A 13,007-nucleotide genomic window follows, 5' to 3' on the forward strand; every position below is an offset into this window, starting at 1 on the left:
TGCTCGGAGAAACTAGAATTAACAAGTAACATTTCTTTGGCCTGCTATATACAGATAATGGCTTAATTTAATTTAATCGATAGGCTATTCAAAATCTTAGACATTCTAATCCTTGCCTCGAATAATGCATAAAGCAGCTCGTCATGGATTACAATATTAACAAATGGGCATCAAAAGCGCCATTAAATCTATCATTACTTAATCAATCACAAACATGCCTCTGATCAAGTTCAGAGGGGTTAACTTAATTGATAACAATGCACAATGGCATCGACTCAACTTTTCCTTTCCTCTAAAGACAAACAATTAATGGCAAAACAGTCGACGGGAAAAAGATGCCCCCATTATCACAATTGAAAGAAAAACATAGTTTTTACATGCTCTTTCGAAAAATCATACAAGTTTTCCTTAATATACGTACTTCAGATCCTATACGTTCGCATACGTACAGGCACTGCGTACCTAATTTGAAGATATACAAGTTCTGGGACACAAGGAAGACTTGGAAGAGCAGGACTGTAGTATTATAGTCTTAGTAATCGTGAAATAACAATGCAAATTTTAAACAACATAATTAAAAATTAAGCCAAAATTTAAGTCGCAAAATGTCATGCTCTTTTTACATTTCTAATTGATTAGGTCTATAAAACATTTCAGGGCTGTAAGCAATGGGAGTTGACGTTAACCTTTTGAACTCCTTCATGATGAATACTAAATTAAATACTTTGATACTCCACGCAATATAAATTTATCTGCAAACGGTTCTCATAGAGATTATCAATGTCTGATAATAACATTCTGAATGGAAACCGGTCGACTATGAATTTAAGTGGAATATCATAGTATTTTCTTTCCTATTCATTTCAGTGTTGCTAAGGCTGGCCGTGGGATGAAGTCCATTCTTATGGACAGAAATTGTTTAAAAGGAGTTCATAATGTTAAACTATAACACAAATTTCTATCGAATGCATATTACAGAGAGTGGAAACTGAAGTGGGACCGAATAAGTGGCCATATCTTTTTCAGTGAAACTTATGAATATATCCACTCTCGTAATCTGCCTAACCCTGTGTCAACGCTGCTAATAATAAAAGGGACCCTGAAAGATAATCCCAGCAAAAAAGTACGTATGCTATCGACAGTTTGATGGGAGCATTTAGGAGTTATTAATAAAGTTCACATTCGTAAATGATAAATCAGGATGATGGCGACAGAGGATGGGAGAAATAATAATAGCAGTGTTTTCTTAGCTTAGACTTGAAATAATTTCACAGTACTTCTGGGTTTGCACAAGTTGGGCTTAAAATATTTGCATATGGATTATTTTACGTTGAATGGTTAAACAAGCAGTATGGATCAATAATCAGATTCAAAAAGTCTCCCAAATGAAACTCGACTTATCTTCATTTAGGAAATTCGAGCAGACATATATTACAATATTTCCCTTCGAATACCACTATTCAAATTTCGGTGAAACAATAAATACCAAACCTTAAACTGACCAATAATAACAGGGACCAGACAACATGTCATGAGCGCTTCCTACCTTACCCAGGGCTTCAGGAAAAGAATTTATTTCTGGATTTCATACCTTCCTTCGTTAAAATCGCATTCTTAAACACACAAAATGTTCCATTTGTCGTGGCCCTTAGACCTGCCACATCCAAATGGGTTTAGAGTACGGACTTCGAAACTAACTCCCCAAGAGATGCCCTCCCAGGCATCGCATTAAACCGCCTTCATTGTTTCATCTACATCTACTTAATACCCCGCAAGCCACCGCAAGAGCGTGTGGCGGGGGGTTTAAGGGCACCACCTAATTAAGAAAAGGAAAAAAAACGCATTCAAAAGCCACAAATGTATACAATCCAAAAACAAAACTTGGTATATATTCATGCAAAAACTTTTACAACCCACACACATACAATCACACAAAGCACCAACTAACATACACATGCACCAACAAGTATACTTGGTGTCTTTGCAATGTTAAAATTTGTTCCGACTTGTAACTTAAACGTTTTCAATGTTTCTAAAATAACTTCGGTTTATTACTATTACGATTCCTGATAGTTCGGGGAAATAATGAGTATTTGTATCTATCAGTACTGGAATCTATCTCCCTTATTTTATCTTTGTGGTCTGATCTACATAAGTAGTGTTAGAACTACCACCAAATATTTAACTTGATTCGCCGGAGTTAGCGCTGAATCCGCTATATCGTAGTTTATGTCCTATTCGTCACTTTTCATGTTCCAATATTTCAAAACTGCGCACTTGTCTATATTAAGCATCAATCCCCATTCCTTGCACCAATCCAAGTTGTGTCCAAGTCTCTAGAGAGTAGCTCGCGATCTAGTTGGCTCCTTATTTCCCTGTATACCACCGTGTCGTCCGCAAATAACCTCTGATTGCTACTAAATGGGGCGCTTGAGTCATTAATTTAAATTAAGAATAGAAGCGGCCCTATTAAACTTCCCTGAAAGACGCCCGAAGTTACATCTCTATCTGTTGAGCACAAGCCATCGATGACTACTATTTGTTTGCGATTTGACAAGAAGTCTCTAATCCAATTTATTATTTCCTTCTTGATACCATATCATTTAAGTTTGGGTAACAATTTATTGAGTGGGACTTTATCGAAGACTTTTTTGAAATCTAGGAATACTGCATCGACTTGTGTGTTGTTTTCTCCCGGTCTAAATATATCATGAATGAAAAGACCTAATTGTGTTTCGCAAGATCTGCTCTTCCTAAATCCGTGCTAGTTGTCACTTAGTATTTTCATACTATCAAGAAATCTCATAATGTTACTGACAATAATGTGTTCTAATATTTTGCAAGAGATTGATGATTAGGAAATGGGTCAGTAATTGGTTTGTTTATCCCTATCGCCGCCTTTATAGATGGGAGATATAGGCTAGCTTCCAGTCGCGAGGATTGTTCACCCTGCCGTCTCCCCCAATCAACGCTTCCTTTCCCGACACGTCTCGCAACAGGTTGCAAATACGAGAGCTGCGGGAGGGGCGAATGGAAAGGGAGGGATTTAAAATGGCGCAGCAGGGAATGCAACAGATAAAATTGAGCGAGGGCAAGAGAAAGAAAAATTGAAAAAAAAGAGAGTCCTGAGAGTACACATCAAAAAGCGATCAAATGCCGCCTGAAAAGGTTTATATGGGTGGATGTAAGTACACAGGAGGTAGTCGATTGGTGTAATCATCTGCAAAAGAAAGGTTTGAGGACACGGTTTGAGTAACAGCTGCAAGGGCAAAACATCAAACTTGGGTCTCTCGAAAAGGGTGCCTTGAATTGAGGGCGTGGCAATCCGAAGTCCCCAATGAGAAGAGCCTGGTGTCCTGGTGGGTGCCACGTTGCCTCGTGATCGAACATTCTATCATTATTCTCTAAATTTTATCGCACTTGGAAACCATTCAATTCACCAAATGTTCAGTTTTACTCAAAACTGAAGAGTTTCGGGGAAAACAGATTCAGAAATTCACTCGGTGCTAACATATTTTAGCAAACCGCATCACCAGATTCAAAATTTGATACTCATCTCAGCTCTAAACAATGATGTATCACACTTGGCATGGATATTTGTGGAGGTAATGTTTAGTAAAAATAGCCTTGGAAAACTTCACCATAAACCAGAATATCATCTATACCTTTTGCGAGAGAAACAAAACTCAAAGAAGAACCCCTTGTGTTTACATAGCCGCCTTGTAGTCTTAAGTGAAGGTGGCACGTGATGAAACCAACTGTAATTTTAGAAGGAAGAGACGAAGATAAACAGCAAAATCTAGCTCAGACTCTGCACAGAAATAATTCTTAATTGACGCAACATATTTAATCGAGTACTCAATAAAACCCTACACACACTAATTATGGTGCAAATGGCGTGAACATTTGAATATTTTGAAATTCGTTTACCAAAAACTGCCTCATCCGAAATTTCAACATCTGAGATAAAATGAGGAATTCAATTAGCAAATGTTTATGAAATAATTACTGACGAATTACTTCTAGAAATGACCTCCTTTCTCGGTAAGCTTCCAAAATTAAAATCACAACTGCATACAAATAAGCGATGATGTTTCTAAACTGAGTAAATTCCGAATATATATTTTTTCCAAAAGAAATTATTTTAATTCGATTCACGATTTTTAATTCATATTATTTATTTTCCAAGAAAGAGTATTATTAGACATGAATGCATTAACATTACTAGAAAATCGTCGTATAACAGAGCTCTACATTCGACGACGTCGATTTTGACCAAAATTGCGATAATAGCTCCCCCTTCTAAGAAATAACGTCGCTATATTCTTGTCTCTGCCTTTGTATTTTACTGATTTATCATCGAAATGACTAGTTTCTATATCATTCCCGTAATTTGATTAAAATGAATTAACCTGCATTCCTTTTCGAAAATTACTTCTCAATGAAGCGATAAAATCAATCAGCATAATTTCTAATTGATTCTTTCCGTGCAACTTATCTCAACATAATAAATCCAATCAAATTTATGTGACAATGTGAATCCATTCTCAAAAAAACTATCGCCGAATCATCGTACACAACAGTATCCATTGAATAACTAAATATTTGAGGAAAGCGAGTTACTGACTTAGCCATAGAAATTACCAAGTAAACGAGACAGAATTTTCTAAATGTTAATCCACTTATAAAATTAACATTAATAATAATAACAGAAGTCCAGAGACGTAGTGAGGTCAAAAACGTCGGTTTTCCTGGTGTGGAGTAAATTGAACTTACTTCAGAGAAAACCAACACCGTACAAATGACCTAGTGGTTCATGGTTCGGGTTAAGTAATTTGACCAAATAATGGCCATCCCACGAACACGCTTGACTACTTAATTAAATTTGGAAAACACTCCGTAAAAATACGACCGTTAAATATGAATTTTACGGCAAGCACAACACAATACGATCAGTGTCACGCTCGTATTCGTCACGCCAAGACCTCTCGTAAATCTCTCTGCCGCGTGCAGCCCACGTCTAGCATATTGCGTCGTATGTGCAAAGTCTAAACCCCCCTCACCCCAATACCGCCACCCTCCTTCGAGTTGAGCTCCCCTTCCACTCCCCACACCTCTCGCGGGCTCCTTCAACCCGCATTTTGAACTCCGTAAGGGGTCACACCCTTTGACCTTAGCGTGATGAGTTCAAGTTTTTCGCGTGCCGGAATGCGGTCCCGGGCAAGGGAGAAGGGAGGGAGGTATCGGGCGGGGAACGAACGGGTTATGAGAGAGGAGGGAGGGAAGGCGGGAGGGGGTTTGCCTCGCTGGTTGATGGTGAAGCGAGGGGCTTCGCCCTTACTCAGCCCCTCCGCCCCCACGTCTAGTTACGACAAGGTGTGGAGGGGGGGTGAGACGGAAACACCAGCGATGAGGGGAAGGGCGAAAGGGTATTGGCAGCAGTGGGATGGGCATTTGTTGTCGGTTGGTGGGCTGACTAAGAAAGGAGAAGGCTGTACACATTAAGCTAAAAAAGAGGGTCACCAACAAAATATATATGATTCTCTTTAAAAGCTTCCTCCCGAGAGTTGCATCATTATCCTTCAATTTGAAGCTTCTCAATATATTACCCCTTTATTTTAATTGGTAGACACTGCAGTTCTTGAGTGAAGTTTTATAGATAAGAGGTCATTGGCACCACAAAGGGTGCCTAGGTCCTCTATTGCACAACGAATGGTGTGTTTTGGGTGAATACAAGAAGCTCAGTGCGGTAAATAATACTCTTATCGAAAAGAGGAGCCAAGAAGTCTGGGGTCATGACGCCTCATACGAAAGACGATACCAATATACAAGGTGGCCAATTATTTTATGGATTCTTATTCCAAACTTGTACCCAACAAATACAGGTATACCTTACTTTTTCCAGATTTTTCTTCCGAAAGTTTGGAATCTGATTAGGATTTTTTCAGTGGATCATCTCTTATTGTTTCGCGAGATACTGCTATCACCGAAGTAAATCCTGCTATACTAATTTAATTTTTTTCAAGGTTCTCCATTGCCATGGTCCACGATAAACATAAACCAATCAAATAAAAGAAACGTCATTCTGATAGACATTCTCGATTTCCATATCGTGCGCCCAATCTGCATATGAAAGTTTCGACCATTTCTCCAAATAAAAATTGGCCATATTCCAAATTTATTCCGGAATTTTCTAAAGAAGTTGAGCGATTTCCAAATTCTTCCCGACGGTGTGGCCACACTGTATAATGTCTATCTTGAAATACTTTCCACAAAAACTTTAATAGTAATCATTGAAATTTTAAAATTGTAACTGCGTGTGAGATTATATTAAACCTTTAATTGCACCCGAAAGAATAAAGCACCACAATAAACTATATTCTCTATGCATTATTCAAATACGCGACTCGAGATTGACTCACCGAAACTATAAGAAAAACAAGCGCGATATATCACTGAAAAATCCTGCAGCAACGGGAGTAGAATCCACGGACTTGGCTTAGAACGACTGTCGTTTCTCTTATCAATGGATTATTTTACCCAAAACTTGAATAGAAGGAAGGTAAAAGCGACACAAATTAGCTATTTACATTTCATTTAAACCATTTATTCATTTCCCTTCTTAAAACTCTTACAATCAAAACTCGTTTAAAGACTTTTAAATTAAAACTAAAGACTTTTCAAATTAACGTAAAATAGTAAAAAATCAGTAAAAATAAAGAGAGCGAGGAAAGTTTTAAAGATTCTTATATTCGTCTAAAAGTACGAGTCGGGGAAAAATAAACAGCCATTGTAATCAATACTACATCTGTAAAATAATGATTGCATTTACATTGAATCACATGGACGACATGAAAGCATCGTGCACTCGCCATTTTAATTCATAACCGATCACCATGGCAAAAAACTAATAATTGAGCACATTTAAATATAATGAAGTTAATAGCGGAGGGATATTAAAAACAGCAATGAGCTCTACTACTTAACTTTCGCAAAATACATCAACTTTTTTCATTCATTTTTCCAAAGTTATGACAATAGTATAAGAAATTAGTACTTGATGGAAAAGAGAGCGCGGTACGAAGATATGTTCTAAAGGAAGATAAAAGTACAATCCCAGCAATAAGATTCATTAAAAAAGCTTGCACATGCAGATTTTATACGTAAACAGAGTACGGAACAAATTGTACGGCAGGAAAAGAGAAAATTACCACAGGAAATGCAGGCTGTGATATTGAAAATGTGGTTGATTGCATTATCCATAGTAGGGCCGCCCTATTATCATTTTACTTTGTGATAAAAATTAGCTTGACTGTTTATCACATTGACTTTTCATCAACAAATATTCTCAGAGACTTAGTGGGATGCAAAGATATTGCCCTCCTCACAGCCAGAACGGGAGTCGATTTCATTATTACGTATAAAAAGCGTTGTGTAACGTTAGTCTGTTATAATGGGAACTACACGATTCTATATTTCACGCGGAAATCGAAAATCATTTTCAAGGAGAAACATTACTCAAATACGAATTCCAAAAGAAAATAGTTCTGGAAGAGTAATTAATGGTGCATTTCAGCAAAAAAACTTTTTACAGGCAACTTTTAAGGGCAAAGAACAGTTTCTAATTTTCTTTTTTCAGGTTATTCCAGAGATGCAAAGCACTAACATTTCATGCATCCAGACTTTTCGGCTCATACGTAGGCGTCGAGAAGGTCTGATTATATTTTAGCCGATAATAATTTGGATTAAATGGTTTTGAAAAATCTCATGAAATCAGCAAATTCGTTTTCGTCTGACTCACTGCCTCCTTCACTGCTAACCTCTGCTCAGAAGCTATCAAGTGGCGGAAATCGAAAGCCTAGATTTCTGATATTTGATTCTGTTATATGGCGTTGAATATAAATTTCGTCGACGAAAAGTGCATCACTCACTACAAGACCTTGTAGGATTGATCTCCAGTTAGATATCCCTGGGATTGTCTTCGAGTAATAGCTATAATTCTCACTCTATGGAAATATATTATTTTTGCTATTTTTATACATAATTCAATAGAAAATATTTCAATAATATATACTTTATTCCATACAGCAATAAATTATACAATGGTTCATACCAAGAGGCGACATATTTAGTCATCAAGCCTAACTTAAGATATGAGGAAATTAACTGGTGAAGCTCGCACGATATGCGATTTTTATTACTTCCTTGTAGTCTATGGGTTCGTAGATTTCGAACCGGTGTTTGATGGATTGAATTGGCCAGAATCAATGAAAGTATTTCAGAAAACTAGAGTAGATTGAAGGGGTAGGCGACATATCCGCCACCTGTACATATCACAGACTTCTCAGGTGCAAGTGGTGGGTGAAGAGTTGCGATGGTCAGTACTAGAAAGAGGAGTAAGGCAGGGATGTCCATTATCTCGCGTAATTTTAAACACATGTGCCCAGGAAATGATTGAGAGAGGCATGAAATGACCTGAGAATAGGAATGAAAGTCAATGGACAATTCATAAAATCATTTAGGCTTGCAGATAATCAAGCTTTTTTTGCCAATCAGGCCAAGGAGCTGGACGCATTGGAAGGTCCGGGTGCTAGGAATGAGACACAATGTAAACAAAACCAAATTTAGAGAAAGGTAAAGGCTGAGTTAAACGTTAAAATAGGAGGACAAAGATTAATACAGGTGGGACAGTTTACCTACCTCAAAAGTTTTTTGGGCAAAAATAGTCAAACTGGTAGTGACATTAAAAGAAGTATGGCGTTAGGCAAAGAAGCTTTCACAAGGAGGAAGGAATGGATGCCAGGAACATTGAGTGAGGATACTAAGAAGAGGTTCGCCAAAACTTTTATAAGGAGCGTGGTTTTGTGCGGCGCGGAAACATGACCGTTGAAGGAAGACGAAAGGCGTAGATTGAAGACTTTCGAAGTATTAGTATGGAAAAGGATAGAAAACATGAAACGGACACAATTGAAAACACACGAGAAAGTGTTAGGCATGGTGGGCAGGAAAGATGGATGCAGAACATTTTGATTGGTGATGGGTAGTTGAAGACGATGATAGAGAGAAGAACGTTAGGGAAGCGAGGAAGGGGTAGGGATGGGTTGGGTACGAGTATGTTGGATCTTTTGAAAGAAGTATGCCCAATATAAGATGAGGGTCACATGTCAGGTTGTGTTTCATCAGGTGAGGCGAATAAATGTATTGCCGAACCGTCATATAGTCAAGTGTCCTGTCAGAGTTAGTCTTAAACGGTAGAACACAAACAATAATAGCACATTACCATACTTCTCCGTATATTCAGAGAGCAAGCGGAATTGGAAAATAAGAAAATGAAAAACTGACGAAAATTCAATTTTGTGAAAGCTGTTAACGCCCGCATCTTCGGTGAAATGAACGTTTAGTCCCATAAAAGGTAAACATAATCCAAGCCTATTACAGAAAGAAAATTCGGTTTCACGGACTCGGGCGTGTCACAAAATGAAGACATTTTATCCCGCGTACGTTACGGGCCCACGTACGGCACTAATTTCACTCACCGGCCAAAGGATAAGATAGGGGCTGGGCTCTGAAAACACGTCCGGATTAGCCCAGAGCGGGTGGAGAATCGGGTAGCACGGCTTATACACGGGGGATGGAGATTGTGGGTGGGGAGAGGAAATAGGGTGCGGAGGTCCTAGAAAATGGTGGAAGGGCAAGATGAGAGAAAGCAGTGCAGAGAGAAAACAGAGGAAGGGCTTCGGTGGGTAGGGATGGACAGAAGTGGGGAACAGCCGAATGGGTGCCTCCCCCATCCCCACCGGTTGCGGCGGTAAAGGGGTGGGAAAAGAACATGACGACGCATCTTAATGGCGATTTCGGAGAGACTTTGGCAGTTGCTGATGGCGTTGGGACCGGGGTAAGGGCTCCAACTCACTCACAGCCGCGAGCACCACCGTCTCGGCACGAACGTCGCGGCCACTTCTCAGATTCTCGTCTCGCCTTACCATACACCCACCCTCCTGTCCAACACCTAACCACCGAACCCTTTGAAACTGACCCTCTTAAGCCCCCTTCCGGATCGTGACGCGAAAACCCTTTTAGGGCCATCGGCGTGCCGCATGAATCGCGAGCACAATTAAAACCAGGCATGCTGAGGAAATCGTCCACCTCAGCACACACTGTGAAATAGAATGTTTGGCAAAAGAGAAATGAGTCACATCGTTAAATGCATCTCCTGAACGACGAACTGACGGCTAAATATGAAGAGAGACCTAACCTGGAAATGCAATATCAAAATTCCCCATGCACATATGTACGTACACTAGCTGAAAACACGTCGAATCCTAATGATATTTATCCCTTTTTTTTGGGACAAGTCACAGATATTAAGGTAGCAATATTAATTTCAGTAGAAACTATTCCAAAAAATACCTACTCTTCTGTCGATTTTGCACAAGAACCATATCCCGGAAATAAAGATTCAAATCCTCACCGTTTTAGTCACGATATGCATCCGAATTATTTCCCAATGTATTGCATCTACGAAGTGAGCCAAGGCATTCATTAATTCCTTCCAAGGTTTTGGATAAAAAGCCCCACCGTTAAACATAGAAAAATCAGAATGATTACTAACTCGATAACATATAGCTAGGTTTTGCATTAAATACTAATCCTGACTGATGAAACAAGTCATACAGTTATGATTAGCACCCATGTTGAATGGGTAGATGAATTAGGACATTACTGGATTGTATCACCAAACTCAATCTCCACGGTCTATTCACACTGGATTGATTATCTCAGAAATGTCAACAGCGCGACTAAACACTAATACGGCGGGAAAACGCGATAGAAACGGCGCCAGTTTTCTAGAATTCCTCCAGTGCATGCGGGTCATTTTTTTATGCTGAAAGCAATTCAATTGAAGAAGAAAAAACTGAACAACAAAAAATTATCCCGGCAATATCAACAGCTAAGCCATTCTGAATTGTAAAAGGCTAGGATCATTGGGGTCACTGATAACAAGATGAGAGGAATATATTGAATAAAGCATACATTCTGGCCACCAGTGTTTTAAAACAAGGATGTGTGTAAACAAACTCACAAGGCATTACATGAAAGTTCGTCAATCGTGTTGGATGCTTCTATTAATTGGTCGACAGAGTCCTTGTTAAAATGTACCCCAAGAAGCCCCGAAGTCACTTCCTAATGATCATATGTCTTCATTAGGAGTGTAAGATCAAAACTTCCCACTGAAAAAGGTGGCTATCGAGTGCCTTTTATACAATAATTAGGATATTGACAAAATAATCGAAACACGAATTACGGCAATCCTGAAGACTTTAGTGAAACGAAAAACCACAAATAGGAATAAATATATCTAAATCTTGATTAATAATAATAGATTTGAAAGGAAAATACGATTAAAACTCGAAATAGGGTGTTCGGTCTACGATGAATATGGGGAGAGATACAAAACAACCTGTAGCACCGCCTCCTCCATCGGGCCTCTTTAGCTCAGTGGTAGAGCACTGGTCTCGTAAACCAGGGGTCGTGAGTTCAAACCTCACAGGAGGCAAATTTTTTTTCCACCTTAACCGCATGACAACCTCGAAATATTATATGTATCTTTATACCTTTCAACCTTCAGCCAGAATCGCTTTTTTCACTGTTGGGAAACCAACCGCACAATTTCAATATGCGCCCGATATCCCAGTTTTCCATAAGAATTTTGTCAGAGAAAATCCCCTCGAACTAATCTAAAACTCATTGTCGTTAGTTGACCACATCAACGCTACTTCGCCGATCCAAAAGATTACACCTACCTCCTGGTTGAATGTTTCAGTTAGATAGGCCAATACTTTTGATCTTGTCGATAGAATAAGTTTAGACCAGATATATTTAAGATGTCAATTCTTCTACGAACGATAAGGGATCATAATAACATTGTTCGACCGCGGTAGGGTCATGTTCGGGTAAAATTATTCTCGTGTGTATTCAACCCTACCGCACACCCAAGCGGTGGCTTGCTGAGTACATAAATAAATAAAGATATTGATATTTTATAAATATGAGAACATGCCTGTTGTGGTGACACATCACATATCTTAACTGTTCGTAGTCTCTCTATATAGATACAAAATATGGCAATATTTCAATATTGTTGCATACAAATCATCGTCCGATAAGAATTCAACTATTTTCTTCATAAATATTTCATTAGTTTTCACTGGTTACAATATTGAACCGCTAAGAGCTAATACTAAACCGTCAACTATATCATAACCACAAAGGAAAGCAAATGCTCGAGCTTGAAACAATGCAATCCATTTAGAGACTTCTTCCATATGCTGGCTACAAGCGGTTATCAATGTACAATTTACATGTATTACATGACTCGAGTGTTTTCGGGTTCTTTCCGCGTTGAGTCATCCTGGATGACGTCAGTTCCGGCGGTTTTCTGGTAGGCATCTTCAGGTCTGTTGTGGCATCTTCGGAAACCTGAAAATGCCGAATGGAATACCGGCGTTGTCCACCTGGATTAATCAATGCGGAAAGAACATGAAAACTCTTGCTTCATCATTTAAACACCGCGGGCAGCAATGTACATGTATTATATCTTATCTCACGAAAAATTACTGCCCTTTCCAGTAACTTTCAACATAGTAATCGGAAAATCTTATTGACATCTGGCATTACTTTCACTGAAACTTTTTTATCCACAATTCCAAAGGTTGACGCCATTTCTCCTCCTGCCCGTGGGGTATATGCAAAAAAAATGGAATTTTAATACATAATTAAGATTCATGAAAGACTTCTGCGAAAATAAAATGCAATTAATACTGGGATTAAAATGTTTATGAACGTACGAGTTAAACAGCAAATGTATTTGCCTAACGAAAAAAATTACTACACTAAGTATCTCTTCAAGGAAACTTCCAAAACAGGGATACCTTTTTAACACATTCCTTATTTCCAGAAGTACAAGTAGAGAACTGTGTCGAATTATGTATTTGGTTCTAAAACTT

The 13,007-nt window shown here is 38.7% G+C and overlaps 1 non-coding gene across 1 annotated transcript; it reads left to right on the forward strand.

Annotated features, from left to right (window-relative positions):
* The first annotated feature begins 11,485 nt into the window (after positions 1-11,485).
* On the forward strand, positions 11,486-11,557 carry TRNAT-CGU (transfer RNA threonine (anticodon CGU)). Its single transcript has one exon. It is a non-coding gene; the product is annotated as a tRNA-Thr (tRNA).
* The last annotated feature ends 1,450 nt before the right edge of the window (positions 11,558-13,007 follow it).

The sequence above is a fragment of the Hetaerina americana genome, unplaced genomic scaffold, assembly GCF_022747635.1.
Source record: "Hetaerina americana unplaced genomic scaffold, ioHetAmer1.1.p SCAF_2, whole genome shotgun sequence".
In the NCBI taxonomy this organism is placed as follows: domain Eukaryota; kingdom Metazoa; phylum Arthropoda; class Insecta; order Odonata; family Calopterygidae; genus Hetaerina; species Hetaerina americana.